Source organism: Triticum dicoccoides, chromosome 5A (genome assembly GCF_002162155.2).
Source record: "Triticum dicoccoides isolate Atlit2015 ecotype Zavitan chromosome 5A, WEW_v2.0, whole genome shotgun sequence".
NCBI lineage: Eukaryota > Viridiplantae > Streptophyta > Magnoliopsida > Poales > Poaceae > Triticum > Triticum dicoccoides.
Genome location: NC_041388.1, coordinates 346,727,689 through 346,744,743, shown reverse-complemented (window position 1 = coordinate 346,744,743; position 17,055 = coordinate 346,727,689).

Below are 17,055 nucleotides of genomic sequence, written 5' to 3'. Positions count from 1 at the left end.
ATGATTGCTAGCCTCCAAAACCCAACCCCAAAATCCAAAGTTACTGATCAGAAACTTACCTGGCTTGTAAAATCTTTTCTACTGCGTCTGGGTCCAAACCAAATCGTGGTAATCTTCAAAACTACCATGAACAACAAGCCAGACATGAACTTTGGACATAGGTCGGCCTGAGGGCAATGTTCACGCGGTGAACATGCGTGTACATGATGCCAGCCTGCGTGTCGATGCGCTCTCAGTGCCGCCGAGCGCTCTATTTCACGCGTGCTCGCTTCCCCGACTACCAAAGCGTGCCAAACCTCGCCACCATCTTCGTCCAAACCCCCTTAACTCTCCCCTGGCACTCGCCAACGCCGGAGCTCGCCGCAGCGAGCCCGGGCACGGTCCGACCAACATAACAGTGCGGTGTGCACTGTGCTCGTCGCCTTCTCCTCGATCATGTGCTCGTCCCCATTCGCCCACAGTCCCCGTGTGAGCTGCGTCGCCTTCTCCCTCTCTCACTGACACCGCTCGTCGCCGGGCGCCATGTCCAGGTGTCAACGGCGGAGCCCGATCACCCCGCTGCTCACCTATAAATGGAGCCACCCCCAGCCTCCTTGAGCACCATCCTCCACTCCCACACACCCCACAACATTGTAGAGAACCGTAGCCCGGCCGGGCAGGCCGCGGGCCGCCGTCCCCGAGCTCGAGCTCGCAAGCGATCCTCTCATGTCGTCAAAGTAGCTCCAGCCCCTCCCAGGCCTGGCCAACCCTTCCAGGGCCTCCGCCACTCTCCGGTGGTGCTATTTCCCCTAGTTGGAGCCCCTGGAGTCACCGCTGTTCGCCATCGTCTTCGTCTCCGGCGACCTCCGCTCTCTGCCTCCGCTTGCGAGGTCGATTCCGAAGCCGTCCGACCACCCCTAGCTACGCTACGGGCAGGTGCGTCTCCATTTCCTCTCTCGATCCCTCCCTCTCGTTTTGGCCAAGGAGCCCTCGTCACAGGCGTGAGCTCCGGCAAAGCCGTGACCTCCTCTATTTCCTTCTCCCTCCCCCCTCACTTGACTAGCGGGGCCCGCTAGTCAGCCACTCAGTACGCGCGCGAAGCGGTATGAGTGGTGGCGCCCTGAGGCTTTACGCCTTCAACGTCACCCCCAGTCTGTTTTTATTTAAATTCAAATTTCATTTATATCAAGAGAGATTCAAACATCTATAACTCTTCAACCATAAGTACAAATGAATTGATTCTTTTTGCATTGTGTTCTTTGCAAAGAAATCTAGCAGCCCACCAAAAATGGGATTTTTCCTTGCTATATAGATTTTTTTGGTGATTTTCAGAAGGGTTCTTGATGTTTTCTTTTTGTGCTTAAAATTATTTTCAGAGAGTGAAGCTTGTCTTGAGGAACACCAGAGGGCTTGTGAGCCTCATCTGCACTAAGGCAAGCCACAACAACATTTTCATGATGCCACTTCAATATTTGTGATTTTCTTACATGAATGAATGAATTAATCCATGCATTTAAATCATTATTATTATGTTATTTATATTTTGTTAAGTGTTTATTTAAGTTTATATGCTTATATTATCAAAAAGTGTGTAGGTAACTAAGTTGTTATAGAAACTAGAATTAATCTTTGCTATGACAGAAATAATATGGTTATGGATATAAGTAATTAATTGGGATTATTTTCTTGCATGAGAAAAATGATAAAATTGGTTAGAAAAGATTATGTTTAATGTGAGGTTACTCCTAACCAGAGAAGTATGAGGAGTTGTTGATGTTATGCTTAGTGTGGATTTAGTTGACTCAGTCATTTCCGTTAATATGTGGTGCATATCTTAGTGTTGCATTTCATGGCATAATATGACACCGGTTATTTTTTATTTAACTTGAACCTGATAATAATACAACTTGAATATATCGTTGACCGGGTCATGGTGCCACTGAATCGAGTTTTTCCCAGTGCAACCACATTTTCCTGTATGGGAAGGCCTTTATTTGGTCTGTTGTCATGCCTCTGGTCGGTGCCTCCAACTAGGGAAGGTTATGGGCGTGCGGTACCCTGGCCCAGTAAGCAGACATAACCTTGTGAGACCGTTGTTGAGATTTTTGGTACCGGTCCCCGTGAGGGACGTTTGGCCATGACGGTGGTCGTTCTGTCTTTGGTAGACACGGGGCCACCCAGGACTAGCCCAGTTGGGAGTGGGTCGGAGTGGTCGAGAGAGTGTCATGGCAATGGAGGGGTTTTGTCGGAATGCCATTGGTCCACCTGAATGGGAGTACGAGGCCATGGGTTTCGTGGTGTGGGTACAGTGCGCTACCTCTGTAGAGTGTATTAATCTATCGATAGCGGAGTCCATGGTTATGGACACCTCGAAAGTAGGTCACACCATGGGTCAACGTTTAATTAATCTTGCACACTAAGTCATGAAGTTTGCACTGTTGAGGATGGCGGGAAGGTCATCCTGTCAGTTGAGACCAAGTGTTGGTCATGGTTGTGATCGCCGGAAGGATCACTGTTTGAGACCAAATATTGGTTGTGGCTATGGTCGCCGGAATGATCACGAGGTATCCATAGCTAAGATCATGTGGTTGGTACATTGGTGATCCAGAAGCGATCACCATTGATAAGCTAGTCCGAGGGACTGTTCTCATAAGAGCGTGATCACAACATGTTGGTTATATTGTTGCATTACTAATAATTGGTTAATTATCATGATATTTTTTGTCATTATGCTTATGCTTGTTGTGAGCTTGCAAGTACATTCAATATACTGACATGGCGTGTCATGCCAGATTTCAGGAAAGTCCCATGGAAACAAGTGATGTTTGAGTCTAGATCGTGTCCACATCGGTGTCCCTGTGCTATGGAGCTTCCGCTACAACGTTGTCCCGCTGCCGCGTAGTTGTTATGATCGAGGCCCCTTTATGTTCACTATATAATGTACATATTGTTCAGTCGCACCGGGTGTGCCGCTTGGCCTTGCTACCTGTTGTAATGTAAACTTGGAGCCGCTAGCATCAATAAAGCGGTTGTTTTCTGTACCAAGATGTTGTGTGTTGCCAGAAGACATGATCTCTGGGCACAATGCAAGGTATACCGGTCGCTCTGAGCCGAGATGCCACATCCTATGATCACGCAAGATCTATCTAGGAGATGCATAGCAACGAGAGGGGGAGAGTCTGTCCATGTACCCTCGTAGACCGAAAGTGGAAGTGTTAACTTAACATGGTTGTTGTAGTTGAACGTCTTCGCGATCCAACCGATCAAGCACCAAATGTACGGCACCACCGAGTTCAGCACACGTTCAGCTCGATGACGTCCCTCAAACTATTGATCCAACAAAGTGCCGAGGGAGAGTTTCATCGGCATGATGGCGTGGTGACGGTGACGGTGATGTGATCCGCGTAGGGCTTCGCTTAAGCACTACGACAATATGAGTGGAGGAGTAAACTATGGAGGGGGGCACCGCACATGGCTAAGAGAACAATTGATGTGTTTTGGGGTGCCCCCTGCCCCCGTATATAAAGGAGGAGGGGAGGAGGCCGGCCTAAGGGAGCACTCCATGGGAGGGGGGGGACCGACTAGGACTCTTAGTCCAAGTCGCCCCCTTCCTTCTTTCAGAGGGGGAAGTGGGGAAGGAGAGCGAGAGGTGGAAGGAAAGGGGGCCCGCGCCCTTCCCCTTGTGCAATTTGGACAGCCCATGGGGGGAGGCGCGCGCCACCCCTTGCGGGCTCCCCTCTCTCTCCCCTATGGCCAATGTAGGCCCATTACTTCCCTGGGGGTGCTACCTCTTGAGCACTGCGTTGGTTTTCCCTTGAAGAGGAAAGGGTGATGCAGTAAAGCAGCGTAAGTATTTCCCTCAGTTTTTGAGAACCAAGGTATCAATCTAGTAAGAGACCACGCGCGAGTCACCTCGTACCTACACACACAAATAAGAACCTCGCAACAAACGCGATAAAGGGGTTGTCAATCCCTTCACGGCCACTTGCAAGAGTGAGATCTGATAGAGATGATAATAATAAGATAAATATTTTTAGTATTTTTATGATATAGATTGAAAGTAAAGATTGCAAAATAAAGTAGATGGAAACTTATATGATGGAGAATAGACCCGGGGGGCGATAGGTTTCACTAGTGGCTTCTCTCAAGATAGCATAAGTATTACGGTGGGTGAACAAATTACTATCGAGCAATTGATAGAGTAGTGAATAATTATGAGGATATATAGGTATGATCATGTATATAGGCATCACGTCCGTGACAAGTAGACCGACTCCTTCCTGCATCTACTACTATTACTCTACACATCGATCACTATCTAGCATGCATCTAGAGTATTAAGTTCATAAGAAGTGTAACATCCCAAAATTCTAAATTTTGGAATGTTAAAATAAATAGATAGATAGATTGTTTGTTTGATTGTTGTGTGATTGATTGAGTGAAATTCAAAACTTTTTGAAAGTTAAATGAGAGGGAAAAAAGGACTTTCCCAAACTTTCATTTTGCATTTTGATCTCCATGAATTCAAATTCTTTCAACTACAAAACCCTAGAGAGAAGATGATATGACTTCTTCAATTTAATTAAATGAAAAGGGTTTTTGAAAATATTTGAATTTCATTTGAAAAATATTTTCCAATTCAGAAACTTCAAGCAACTCAATGATTTTCATGAGCGAAGATAAAATGACTTCTTCAAAACATATGAAATATGAGTTGGGAGTTTCAAAGAATTAAATTCAAAGTCCCATTGAATTTATTTTCAATTTGGGGTTATTTGGGTTTTACTCAAATTATTTTTCTCCAAAAATAAAATATATGGAAATTAGGGTAAAATGATTCCCTACATCAGTAAATTGGAGATAAATAAATTTGAAATCATTTTGGTATTTTAAAATGATTTTTATTGGATTTTAGTAGGGCAGTAGCACTCTTTGAATTATTTGAATTTTTCTGGATTTTATTTGACACTAGAAAAATGTTCACGTTATAGGAAATCTTTTTCTGAAAATTTTGATATATTATATGCCTATATAATATTTTTATTTATTTCATTATTTTTATTTTTCTAGAAAAATGGTTAAAAAAATCTTCTCCCCGAACTGGGCCGGCCCAGCCGAAGCGAGGCCAAGGCCCAGCTCCGCGCCGCCTCGCCCGTCGTCCCCGACCGGGACTCCTCCCGAGTCCGCCGTCGCGCCGCCATGCTCGCCGTGCCCGCCCCGGCCTCCTCTGCCCCCCTCCCACACGCCAATGCGCCGCCCCTCCCTCCATAAAAGCCCGAGGCCCCACCTCGCCTCCTCTCGCTTCACTGTCGCCGCCCTCGCAGATCGCCGCCGCCGCCCTCGCAGATCGCCGCTGCTGCAAGCGAGCTGCTCGCCGCCTCTTGCCTCGCGTCGCCGCCGCTGCTAGCTCCGCTGCCCCGCGCCGCCTTCCCGCACCGTGTAGTCACCGCCCCACCCTGCCGTCGCCGTAGATCTCGCCGGAGATCGCCGGAAACTGCCACCGCCGGGTTTTCGCCGTTAACCGCCCCGAACCGACCGAGCCGGTATAACCGCTATAAAACCCTCCCCGGATTTTCTTTGTTTATTTATTTATATAGATCAGCTTTTCTTTTAGATCGGTTTTTATATTTAGGTTAGTTATTTTGCGAGCATTCATTAGCTAGGGTTAGGCAGCGAACGGATTCGTTCGTTAGCGTTCTATAATGAACGTTCGGCATTTAGTTTTTTTTCTTTTTCTTTTTTTAAATTTCTGGCCAGGGACCTATCTGTGATGATTTTTCTTTATAGATTAGTCCCTGTTCTTCAATCGATCACTACTTTTTGCTCGTTAGTCAGAATTAGATGAAACCAACGCCCACTTCTTCGTTATGATCCCCTCTATACATATAATCAACTTAAACATGTTTTTGAAAGTTTTGAAAATTGAATTAGATCAGATTTGTAATTGAACTTGTGTTGTTCATAACTCGAGTTTTATAACTCCGTTTGAGTTGATTCTTTTTGCAAATCGAAGCTCTTGACCTAAACTTTCTGATAAGGCCAAAACATAATTTTGGTAATGTTAGAAATTGTTTTATGTTGCAAGATTTATTTGCTTGGTTTTGATGTTTTTCGAACTGTCTTCTTCATTCTTCCCGATCTTTTGAGTGATTGCTTATGTGTGGTTACTATGGCTTCCTTACGATAGATTGACTGGAGTGTGACGAGTAGAACTATCAAGAGTTTTGAGTGCGAATCATCTTCATCAACATTGCAGGCAAGTTCACACTTTAATCATATCCCTTTCATACCCAGTTTTTATGCATTAGTTTCACCCTCAAATATTGCATGGTTAGGATTTGATAACATGTGGGTATTGGAAGTAGTTGATGAGGTAGGAACGTATTGCCCTGCATTCAAACCTTGGGAGTTACTTTTATGTTATGCTATTATTTCCATGTTATGCTCGTAGACGTGGATTGGGATTGAGTGTATTCCATGATAGATGTGAGATTGTTAATTAATGGTTAACTTAAGGTGGCAACTTTAATACACATCTGGGTGGACTGAGGCACCTGGGGTATCCAGTGATTGTCTGTATTTTTGGAAATCCCAGGGTACCGTGTGATTCTCCTATGGACTGCCACCCAGGCTCAAAGGGATCATAAGATTATTCATGCTGGAAACTTCCGTGTGCAGCCACATGCCATTATGGGTTCTGGCATAGTTGAGTAAGTTGTGGGAAACCTTTCCATGATGGGCTAGCAGATGTAGGGGATTGTAGGTTTACCGGCCTATTTATCGGTTAAGGGGACCTCTTCGAAAAGACTCTGTCTCGGTCATCCGTTTCTCAAACATCATGAAGTGCGAGAAATCCAACGGAGGAGATCGAGTCTTGTGGGGAAAAGTGCACAAACCTCTGTAGAGTGTACAAACTAATCATGGTTAGCCATGTCCCCAGTTATGGACATCTTGAGTATCTGGTTCTTGGATTATCATGTTGATCTCATCACTCTAAATTAATTTTGTTGGGTTATTAATTACCTTTTAATTGGGATTGAGATGGGGTTTACCATTCTCAATGTTTTCAACCAACTTTGTAGTTAAATAAAATGTATTCCTTTGCAGTAGGGAAAATTGGCTTTTCGCAAAAACATTATAACCATAGAGCTTTTCCACCAGCCATACATGCATGTAGTGATAGCTATTATTCATCATTATCCTATGGTGTGAATTTGCCAGTACATTCAATGTACTAACCCTTTGTGGTTGCAACGTCTCATGTTGCAGGATTTCTTATGACGAGTAAGTGATACGTTAGGGTTACGGTTTCTACATTCAACTTTGCCGTTGGTGTTGATGGGAATCCACAACCTTGTTGTTACTTCCGCTATTTGGATTGAGGTAATAGTATTTACGTTACTTTATACATGTGATTTACCTGTGTTATAAATCCTCGAGTACTGTGTGTGTCAGCATACTGATCCAGGGATGACACTAATGCACAGAGACTTGACCGTCTGAGGTCAGGTCGCTACAAGAACAGAGTAACGCCTTAAGCAAGATGACATGATGTAGAGGGATTCTGCCTACCGTCTGAGGTCAGGTCGCTACTAGCTAGTCAACAAATGATTCTGCCTACCAGCCGTTGGATTGACATCCAACATCTGTCGTGTATCTTCTATCTATTGTTTTGTTCCTCCAGCCGCCCAAACCAAACCACCCCGTCGGTTCCACCTGCTCCAGCCTCCCATGGCTGGCTGCGCCTCCGCCACCCTACCGTACCCTCCAACGTTGGCCAGTCTCTCCCTCTATTCCCCCACACGTCCTGTTATTCTCCAGCGACGTCAACCCCAACATGCACCCTCATACTCCCTCCGCCTGCGATAGGACCGGCGCATCTTCCACGGCTCCTATTCATTCCGTCTGAGGCCTCGTCGTCGTCCTCCGCCTTGGTTCGCTCGTCGTGCGTGGTGCGCCGCCCTCTTGCGTTGTCAACATCGTCAACAACCGAGAGGAACAAGGAGATGACTGTCCGTGGAGAGGATGACAGTAGGGACCCACTAGGGTCATGGCAGTACGCAAGAAAGTGCCTCATTATTACAAGCCCAAAAAAATGGTTCCTCCTAATGGTTGGACATCTGGGGCCCACGCTATTGTCAACGTAGTCAATAAATGAGAGAATTACACAGCGAGCGGCTGACACCAAGGACCCGGCACGTCGTGCAGTTGTTATTTACTTTTTTTAGGAACAAGCATATGTTATTTATACTAGTTTTAGAGACGTATCAGGGTAACAACGGGGTTGTGCAGGGGTTGTGGCCCATCTGGCCAGGGTTTTATTTATGTTTACCACATCATGAGCCCAGTTGTGTTTTTTTCTTGCTGAAAATGGTTAGCCCAGTTCTATTTTTTTAAAGAAATACCCAACCGAGGCCTACTTGCTTTGTCAGCCCTACTGGGCTGCAAATCTTTCAAGACGAGGAGAATTTCATTCGGCTTGCCCAGAAAATGGGCTATCCGTAATAAAAAAATGGGTTGTACATTTTTAAAACACATCAAACCGGGAATTAGTTTCACTTTTTTTCATTTCAAGATTTTAAATTCCATTGAATTTTATGCGTGGACAATTATTTGGATTTTATATTTATATAAATTTATTTTTCAATTTAGTTTGAATGTGACTCAAAATTTCGGGATTAAAAACAGTTGACTGCATCAAAATATGCAAAATTTCGTATAAGCCACAATATGGGCTGTAGTGCTAACAAAAAGAAGATGGGCTCCGAAAAATCCTTAAGAATTAGCAAATGGGCTGTAAATTATTAGAAATAATGGTAGATGGGTTGTATGTTGTTTTCCAGACATTTGAGGCTGGCTTGTGCGCCTACTATAGGTTGACGAGTACGCTTTCCTAAAAAAAGTTGATGCACATGCAACGCCTTGTCAACTTAGTCAACACACGAGAGTAGTGACTGTTGGCTGCCCATCCAACGGTCATTGTGCTTCTTCAATCTCTGCTCTTCCTGCTCCAGCCGCTCAAACAAGCGCTGACGGGACTGCCTGCTCCCTCCTCCCGCGGTCGGCTGTGCTGCCACGCAGGCCTCACCGCCCCACCATACTCCCATCGCTAGCCTAGCCATCCCTCTACTCACCCACACCTGTTGCTATTCTCCGGCGAGGGTAGACGAACCAGTAAACCCTCGTACTCCCCTCCGTGTGGGAAACAACTGTCGAGTCTTCCCTGGCTTCGTGTCGTTCCCTTCCTAGGCCTAGCCGTCATCCACCGCCCTAGTGCTCTCGGTGCGGTGTGGTCAACATGGTCAACAAACGACATCCATCGGAAGTGGACTGTACGTGGAGAGTCTGACAGCTGGGTCCATGGCTGCATGCAAGGAAATGCCTCCTTATTACATGCAAAATAATGATTCCTCCATCTGACAGCTGGGACCCACCGAAAGGGCCTCTGTATTTTGCGAAAAAAACATTCCCCCCGCTTATAGCTCGGACCCACTAGCTATATCTTCGCATGCAAGGAATTGCCTCCTTATTGAGCACAAAAAAAAAGAATACCCCCTGCTAGCTAGGACCCACCATAGTGGGAGGCTGACTTGTGGGCCTACTAAGTTGACACGGACGGAGGGCTTTGTCAACTTAGTCAATATGAACGATTCTAGCTCCAGTGACCGTATGATGTCCATCCAACGGTCGTAGTGCTTCTTCAACCTCTGGTCTTCTTGCTCCAGCTGCCCAAACCAGCGCCGGTCATGCCGCCTGCTCCTGCCTCCCATGGACGTCTCTGCTGCTGTGCGGGCCTGACCGCCCCACCCTACTCCAACCTCTGGCCAGGCCATCCATCTACTCACCCACAACCCCTGTTATTCTGTGGCGATGGCAGCCTCACACCACAGCCGACCAGTCAACTCTCGTACTCCTCTCCGTGTGGGCATCCACTATCGCGTCTTCCCTGGCTCCGCTTCGTCCCCTTCCTAGGCCTTGCCGTCGTCCACCGCCTTGGTGCTCTTGGCGTGGCATGGTCAATGTGGTTAAGGAACGACTTCCATCGGAAGAGTAGTGTACGTGGAGAGGCTGACAGCTAGGTCCTGTTGGGGAACGTAGTATTTCAAAAAAATTCCTACGATCACCCAAGATCTATCTAGTAGATGCATAACAACGAGAGGGGAAGAGTATGTCTATGTACCCTCGTAGACCGAAAGCGGAAGCGTTATGAAACGCGGTTGATGTAGTCGAACGTCTTCACGATCAAACCAATCAAGTACCAAACATACGACACCTCCGCAATCTGCACACGTTCAGCTCGGTGACGTCCCTCGTACTCTTGATCCAGCCGAGGCCGAGGGAGAGTTTCGTCAGCATGATGGCGTCATGACGGTGATGATGAAGTTACTGACGCAGGGCTTCGCCTAAGCACTACAATGATATGACCGAGGTCGAAATCTGTGGAGGGGGCACCATGATACGTCTCCGTCGTATCTACTTTTCCAAACACTTTTGCCCTTGTTTTGGTCTCTAACTTGCATGATTTGAATGGAACTAACCCGGACTGATGCTGTTTTCAGCAGAATTGCCATTGTGTTATTTTTGTGCAGAAATAAAAGTTCTCGGAATGACCTGAAAATCAACGGAGAATTATTTTGGAATATATAAAAAATACTGGAAGGAAGATCCACGTCAGGGGAGCCTCCACCTGTCCACGAGGGTGGGGGCGCGCCCTACCCCCCTGGGTGCGCCCCCGGCCTTTTGGGCCCCTCAACGCTCCACCGACCTCAACCCTGAATCCATATATTCACTTTTGGTGAGAAAAAACCAAAGAGAAGGATTCATCGCGTTTTACAATACGGAACCGCCACCAAGCCCTAAACTCTATCAGGAGGGCTGATCTGGAGTCTGTTCGGGGCTCCGGAGAGGGGAATCCGTCGCCATCATCGTCATCAACCTTCCTCCATCACCAATTTCATGATGCTCACCGCCGTGCGTGAGTAATTCCATCGTAGTCTTGCTGGATGATGATGGGTTGGATGAGATATATCATGTAATCGAGTTAGTTTTGTTAGGGTTTGATCCCTGGTATCCACTGTGTTCTGAGATTGATGTTGCTATGACTTTGTTATGCTTAATGCTTGTCACTAGGGCCCGAGTGCCATGATTTAAGATCTGAAGCTATTATGTTTTCATCAATATATGAGAGTTCTTGATCCTATCTTGCAAGTCTATAGTCACCTACTATGTGTTATGATCCGGCAACCCCGAAGTGACAATAATCAGGACCACTCCCGGTGATGACCATAGTTTGAGGAGTTCATGTATTCACTATGTGTTAATGCTTTGGTCCGGTACTCTATTAAAAGGAGGCCTTAATATCCCTTAGTTTCCAATAGGACCCCGCTGTCACGGGAGGGTAGGACAAAAGATGTCATGCAAGTTCTTTTCCATAAGCACGTATGACTATATTTGGAATACATGCCTACATTACATTGATGAACTAGAGCTAGTTCTGTGTCACCCTAGGTTATGACTGTTACATGATCGATCGCATCGGGCGTAATTCTCCATCACCGATCCATTGCCTACGAGATTTCCATATATTGTTCTTTGCTTATTTACTTTTCCGTTGCTATTGTTATCATCACTATAAAACACCAAAAATATTACTTTTGCTACCGTTACCTTTACCACCATTACCACTACTATCATATTGCTTTGCTACTAAATACCTTGCTGCAAATATTAAGTTTCCATGTGTGGTTGAATTGACAACTCAGCTGCTAATACTTGAGAATATTCTTTGGCTCCCCTTGTGTCGAATCAATAAATTTGGGTTGAATACTCTACCCTCGAAAACTGTTGCGATCCCCTATACTTGTGGATTATCAAGACTATTTCCTGGTGCCGTTTCCGGGGAGCATAGCTCTATTCTTTGAGTCACTTGGGATTTATATCTGCTTATCATTATGAAGGACTTGAAAGATCCAAGAACCAAGATTTATCCCTCAACTACGAGGGGAGGTAAGGAACTGCCATCTAGCTCTACACTTGATTCACCTTCTGTTTTGAGTAAGCTTGCGACACCTAGACCTGCTTGTGCTATTAATTCTGATATGTCGCATGTTATTGATGATGCCACTTCTGCTATGCATGATACTTATGATGAAACTACTTCTATGCTTGATACTACTGTGCCACTTGCTGAATTTCTTGATGAACAACTTGCTAGGGATAGAGAGAATGAAATTATTGAAACTGATAATATTGATGAAAGTAATGATGAAGATTCTCCCCCTAGATATGAATTGTCTGTTGTTCCTGAGGGTTATGTTATGGATGAAGAAACTGCTAGAGACTTTCTTGCTTGCAATGATAGAAGTGATCTTAAGAAATTATTAGTTAAGCTTAAAGAAAAGTCTTTGAAAGCTAGAATGAAATATGACCCTGCTTATGCTACTTCACCTATCTTTGTTACTAATAAGGATTATGATTTCTCTGTTGATCTTGAGATAATTACTTTAGTTGAATCTGATCCTTTCTATGGCTATGAATCTGAAACTGTTGTGGCACATCTTACTAAATTAAATGATATAGCCACACTGTTCACTAATGATGAGAAAACTCGCTATTATTATATCCCTAAATTATTTTCGTTCTCATTAAAGGGTGATGCTAAGATATGGTTTAATTCTCTTGATCCTGGTTGTGTGCGTAGTCCCCAGGATACTATTTATTACTTCTCTACTAAATATTTCCCCGCTCATAAGAAACAAGCTGCTTTAAGGGAAATATATAATTTTGTGCAAATTGAAGAAGAGAGTCTCCCACAAGCTTGGAGGAGGCTTCTCCAATTACTTAATGCTTTGCCTGATCATCCTCTCAAGAAAAATGAGATACTTGATATCTTTTATAATGGACTAACCGATGCTTCCAGAGACCACTTGGATAGTTGTGCTGGTTGTGTTTTCAGGGCAAAGAACTATTGATGAAGCTGAAATTCTATTGAATAACATGTTGACTAACGAAAATAATTGGACACTTCCCGATCCAATTCCTGAACCAACTCCTGAGCCAACTCCGAAGAAAAGGGGTATTATATTTCTCAGTCCTGAAGATATGCAAGAGGCAAAGAAATCTATGAAAGAAAAAGGTATTAAAGTTGAAGATGTTAAGAATTTACCTCCTATTAAAGAAATACATGGTCTTAAATTTTCCACCTATTGAAGAAATACATGGTCCTGATAACCCGACACAGGTAGTAAAGGTAAATTCTCTCTATAGATATGATAAAGGTGAAATCCCTCCTACTAAGTTTGCTAGCCAATGTTTGGATGAATTTGATAACTTTATGGTTAAGCAAGAAGATTTTAATGATTATGTTGGTAGACAATTGAAACATAATGCTTATATGATTGAACACTTGAGTGATTATATGGCTAATGTTAAAGGTGAACTAAAACTTATTAGTAAACATGCTTCTATGGTTACCACTCAAGTAGAACAAGTACTTAAAGCTCATAATGATTTGCTCAATGAATTAAATAGTAAGAAAAATGATAATGTTGTTAGAGTTATTACTAGAGGTGATAAAATGACTCAGGAACCTTTGTATCCTGAGGGCCATCCTAAGAGAATTGAGCAAGATTCTCAGAGAAATAATATTGATGCACCTAGTCCTTCTAAGAGGAAGAAAAAGAAAAATTATAGGACTTTGCATGCTTCTAGTGAACCTGTTGATGACACACCTAAGAATCCCAATGATATTTCTATTTCTGATGCTGAAACATAATTTGGTAATGAGCATGAACCTAGTTATAATTTTAATAATGATGTTCATGCTGATGCTCAACCTAGTAATGACAATGAAGTAGACATTGAACCTGTTGTTGATCTTCATAACCCACAATCAAAGAATCAACGTTATGATAAGAGAGACTTTGTTGCTAGGAAGCACGGTAACGAAAGAGAACCATGGGTTCGGAAACCCATGCCTTTTCCTCCTAAACCATCCAAGAAAAAGGATGATGAGGATTTTGAGCGCTTTGTTGAAATGATTAGACCTATCTTCTTGCGTATGCGTTTGACTGATATGCTTAAAATGAATCCTTATGCTAAGTACATGAAAGATATTGTTACTAATAAAAGAAAGATACCGGAAGCTGAAATTTCCACCATGCTTGCTAATTGTACTTTTAAGGGTGGAATACCTAAGAAACTAGGAGATCCCAGAGTACCAACTATACCATGCTCCATTAAAAGAAACTATGTTAAAACTGCTTTATGTGATCTTGGAGCCGGTGTTAGTGTTATGCCTCTCTCTTTATATCGTAGACTTGATTTGAATAAGTTGACACCTACTGAAATATCTTTGCAAATGGATGACAAATCAACTGCTATACCTGTCGGTATTTGTGAGGATGTGCCTGTTGTGGTTGCAAACGTTACCATTTTAACGGACTTTGTTATTCTTGATATTCCCGAGGATGATAGTATGTCTATTATTCTTGGAAGACCCTTTTTGAATACTGCAGGGGCTGTTATTGATTGCACCAAAGGCAATGTCACTTTTCATGTTAATGGTAATAAGCATACGGTACACTTTCCGAGGAAATAACCTCAAGTCCACAGTATCAATTCTATTGGAAAAATTCCAACTATTACTATTGGAGGTTTTGAATTTCCTCATCCTACTGTCAAGAACAAATATGATATCCTTATTGTTGGGGACATGCATATCCCCGTTGAGGTAACCTAGTGTTTTTCGAAAATTCTCCGGTTCCATGTTATTCGGAATGAGTTTGTTAACAAGACCTGATCAACCTTGTTAGTGGATTCCTTTTGATGAGCATGAGATGGATGAATTTAGAAAACACAACTCTCTGTACCCTCTTTTTACTTTATGTTATTTATATTAAATAAAGAAAAAATAGTAATTTATGTCTGTTTTCTAAATTATCCATGCAATAAAAATACCCCGAAAATAAAAGTTATCCAAATGCCCTGAAATTTAAATATGATTTTTCTGGAATATTTGAGTATATCTGGCACTGAGAACACAGCAGGGGGAGCAAGCACCTGGCCACGAGGGTGGAGGGCGTGCCCCCTGCCTCGTGGGCCCATGGTGGCTCCCCTCCACATATTCCAGCCACCACACACTCCTTCTTCCTTCCAAAAAAATCACCAACCAGCTCAAGCACGAGTTCTAGCTCATTTTGCTACGATTTTTCGATCTCCTTGCTCAAAGCACCTCTCACAAAACTGCTTTGGGGGTTTGTTCCTTGGTATGTGACTCCTCCAATGGCCCAATTAGTTTTTGTTCTAGTGCTTTGTTCATTGCGAATTTGTGCTGCCTAGGTGACCATGTTCTTGAGCTTGCATGTCAAATTTATATGGTTCCAAGTAGTTCTAATGCATGATATAGTCTCTAGGCACTTGTGAGTAGTTGCTATCAATTTTGTTGATTTTGGTTCACTTTTATTTTGAAGTTACTAAAAATTTCAGAAATTTTCAAAAAAAAGATGAAGAGATTTTTGAGGGGCTCTTCGAGTTGAAGCTCGAAGGATAAGCAAAGTGAAGAAGAAGAAGAAGAGAGGCCCAAATATAATCTGGCTCACACCGCAGAGGTTTGGCCGTGTGAATGGCCTTGTGCTGATTTCTTGAGAGCAGCCGGGATTTATGATGATTTTTATGAGTTGGCTGAGAATGCAGGCCTCACCGACTTCCTCCGCGACCAACGCGAATAGTATCTCTTACTCACTAATATCTTTGTGCAAAATTTTCATTTCCATTCTAGGAGGTCACCACCTATGGTGGATTTTTATTTATATGATGAGTATAAGGAGATGACCCTTCGTGAATTTTGTGAGGTTTGCAAGTTGCCCTTTTTGGGCATCATAGAGGAACCACATCATGACGATGTGGATGGGTTTATTGATACCATTGCTGTAGGGGAAACGAGGAAGGTTTCTGGCGCACGAATTACTAGCATACACTTTCCTGTTCTACGTTACTTTGTTATATTTGCTAGTAGATGCTTAATTGGGCGCGGAAACTGTGGAAACTTGAGTGCCCCTGTTATTGTTATTTTGTACCATGCCCTATTTCGTGATGACACATTTAGTATGGGCGCTATTGTTGCAAAGCGGTTAAACCTTAACCGTACTAAGGGCCCCATCTTGGGAGGCATCTTCGCCTCGCGCCTCGCTGCATATTATAACATACCTATTAGGCATTATGAGAAAGAAGAAAAATTGTTGCCTCCTGTTTATCTAGATTATAAGAGTATGGTAGCACATGATTTTATTGTTAAGAATAGGGAAAAGGCGCTTAAGTACAAATTAATATTTGGTAAAAATCATCGTGAGACTATTACCTTGCCTGCTCCTTCCTTTTTTGATTTATCTGCAGGCAAGTACCTTGTTCCGTTGGAGGCCATTCACGAGCCAGAGCCATAACCACAATTTGATCCTCCACGACAGTTTGATTACCAGTGGGATCCGGAGGTGATTGCCAACCAATGGCAATCCGAGGCTTCTTCATAGTACAACCCCAGCTATAACTTTGGATATCCGCCAGGCCAGTCGTGGTCATAGACCAACTTAGGCCAAAAGGCTAAGCTTGGGGGAGTACGTATTTCTCACCAACATTACATTCATGTTCACACACTCATTGCTAGTTGTCGGTGCTCATACTTTTTCACTGTATCATCCATGCTAGTTTATTTTCCTTTTTATGCTTTCTTCTTGTGTGTTTAATAAACCTTAAGAAAAACAAAAAAATTAGTTGTAGCTTTTAATTAGTTTACTTACCATGCTTGTAGTAGTAACTAAAAAGAAAACCCAAAAAGATTTCTCATTCTTCTTTTGCTTGTTGGGAGCTTTCCCGTGTAAATAGTTTTATTTCTTTTCTTGTTCTCTGGGGTTAAGAGGAGAAGACCATAATTAAAATGATTGAGTGGCTCTCATATGCATTATTGTTGATCTAACAAAGCGCCCATATTACATTGTCTTCTCTCTTGAATTGAATGCTTGCAGATTCCAGCTTAGTCAAATGCACGTGCACTATTATTATTATCCACACTATTCGGTCATG